This window comes from Centruroides sculpturatus, unplaced genomic scaffold (assembly GCF_000671375.1).
Source record: "Centruroides sculpturatus isolate CEXI.00-Female unplaced genomic scaffold, Cexi_2.0 scaffold921, whole genome shotgun sequence".
NCBI classification, from domain to species: Eukaryota; Metazoa; Arthropoda; class Arachnida; order Scorpiones; family Buthidae; genus Centruroides; species Centruroides sculpturatus.
In genome coordinates, this window is record NW_019385099.1 from 208,991 (window position 1) to 211,954 (window position 2,964).

A 2,964-nucleotide genomic window follows, 5' to 3' on the forward strand; every position below is an offset into this window, starting at 1 on the left:
ACAATTTCAATGTGAAAAAAATGTCCAAAACGTTCTCGATTTTCTAAAAGAAAATTTTGAAGCTTAATGTTTTAGAAATAAATAATTTTCCTTTCAAAGCCTCATTTCATATGCATGTTAACATTATTAACTACGTTTTACTCGCATCATTGTTTCACAAAGAAAATGAAAAAAAATAAAAAAAATCAGTTATTAAATTAGTTTTAAATAGCTCTATTACAATAAGTATTATTTAGCGATTTATTGTTTTTTTTAATAAAACTTATTTCTTAATAATAATAATTATTAAAATGTAAATAACAAAATTAACAGTTTAAAATCATGTATAAAATTGTACGACTTATAATTGTATTATTTTACTTTTTACAAATAGTTTGCTATTATAATAGCCTAATCATATAAATAAAGGTATTAATTTAGTTTTTAATCAGTGAATATAGAACTGATTGAATTAAAGTTTCTATTGCTTTCATTGTATTCAATATTATATTTTAACATTTCGTTCAATGGAACTCTCAGAACTTTTGTAGGGATTACAAAGTTTTCGGCTACAGAAGCAACGAGGCACGCTTCTAGGTCATTGTGCTACGTGGACAGGTGTGTAGTGTGTAAAGAACTCGCTTCTACTCACAAGTTGTCAGACCACGTGGCAAAACACGTGGCCAGGTGGTTATCGTGAGCAGAGACACGAATCTCCCCTGTCTCATTTTATTTCCGTTCTAGAGGTTCTTTTTTCTTTTTTATATAAGAATACCGATTATTCCTTTTTGCAAGCAAGCATACAGACCGTTTAATTTGCACAAATAGGAAAAGCAAACAAGGCTTTATAAATTATAATCTAACTGGAGAATTGTAAATAAGTATTATTGTTTACGAACATAAACATCTGCTTTCCTATATATATATATTTTATTTTACCATTGAAATAATATTATATTATTATAAATAATTTGATATTTNAACAAATAGACAAAGAAAATAAAGGTTCAGTACGATATTGTTTTAAATTATTAAAGAAATAATCCATCATTCAATCGACCAGTCTATAATAATCTGTAGTTAAATAAATAATAAAGATGTTCTGGTCATTATAAAACTGACACAATCATTTGTAATCGTTAATGGCGTATGAATTTTATTACGAAAGAAACATTCTGATAAAAATCCATATATTTACTGTATTAGAATGCAACTTTCGTATAATTTTTACGTATACAAAAATTGTTTTAAATTCGTTAAAATGATTTTTTTGGACTTAAAAATTGCGACTTCGCTGTGTTATTTAATTGTCTTTAGGGTGATTTTTATTAGAATTTTGGGAAATTATGAATTTATTATTATTTTTTCTATTTTAGTATGTATCGACCTATTATCTATTTTTATAATTCTTATATAACCAATAATTCACGTGTCTAAGAGCTTATTTATTGAGAATATTCTTTGTAAGAAGCTGGATGCTCTAGGTTATTTAACGCTTTATATTCTTTCTTTCGGAGATAACTTACTTATATATTGATCGCTTAGTAAGAAAAGAACATATAAAATTTCTAAATTTATATAATAATTTAATTTATAAATCAAGATTTCTTCTTATAAAAGTAACGAGATGTTTTGGCGATTAAAGTGTGCAGTAGGAACTGTAAACTATTAATAAACTTTAATGAAATTGTTGTTTAATTTAAAAATAAAAACTCGAAATGAGATAAAATTCAAATAAATAAATAACGTTGTTTCTAAAATAAAATATATTCAGTTAATTATAATTTTCAATAGAACTGTGCGCAATGCTAGATTCTAAATTTTATAAATTTATCTATCAATAAACGAGTATCAAAATTTTAAGTACCAGCTATTCTGAAATTTTTTTTAATATCTTGAAACAATTTATACAAAACAATAATATAAAATTCATTGATTTGAGTTTTATTAATTGAATATTCGATTCATTGTTACTTTTGGAAATTTACAATGGATTTGTATAGGTTTGATGTTTCAAAATGGAAAAATAATTAACTTACCAACGGTTTCTGCCAAAAAATTTTTTCTATCGATTTTTTTAGTTTTATATATTCACCCATTCGAAGCAGTGCATTTATTAAATCCTAATTTTCATTGCTTTCTTGGTAAGAATCAATGCGCATATTGCCAAACATTTCAATACAAGTCTTATTGAAATCGTTCCGAATCCCCGTTAATTTGAATTTTTAAAAGAAATTTTAATGTGAGAAATATATCATTTTCAGCTAATGTTAGTGAAAATTATCGTAAAAAGATCCAGTATTTTGTGTGACTTATATGCATTAAATTACATGAATTTTATAATAGTATTTTTCATAATATGTAATCACGATATTGGCATACATCTAGTTGGATTATTTTCGGAATGAAATCAATAAAATCCTCAAAATCGAACTGAAATTTTGTGAAAGAGTAGAATATCAGAAATGTTTGTATAAGCTCTGATATGTTCCAGAATCATTTAATCCTCCTTTGATAGTAACTATTTGTAAAAACCCGCTCGGTGTAAATTTCAAAAAATTTAATTAAAAATGGTCCAACAATGTTCTAATTTCATACAGTACAATTATAACTTAAGAATTTAAGTAACGTATTATGAAACAAATTTGTATTCACATTAGGTATCGACAATATCAATTATAAAATGAATTTATGTAGGTAGAATCGATATGATCTGCTGTAAGTTATTTGCAAAGCTCTTTAAATTATAATTTCGACGATATAAATTCGATTGTCTCATATTTTATAAAATTCAACAGAGATTAATGGCATTAAAATTACTATAAGACAATAATAAAATATTTTTAGTTATATAAATTTTGCTGGCGTTGAGATCATTTTATATTCCACGAACTTGTATTCCAGTGAATTAATATTAAAAATTATGAAGTAATAGCCTATATATAGTGTCGGCCGGATATCCTCGCATTGCCTTTCCGATAACAT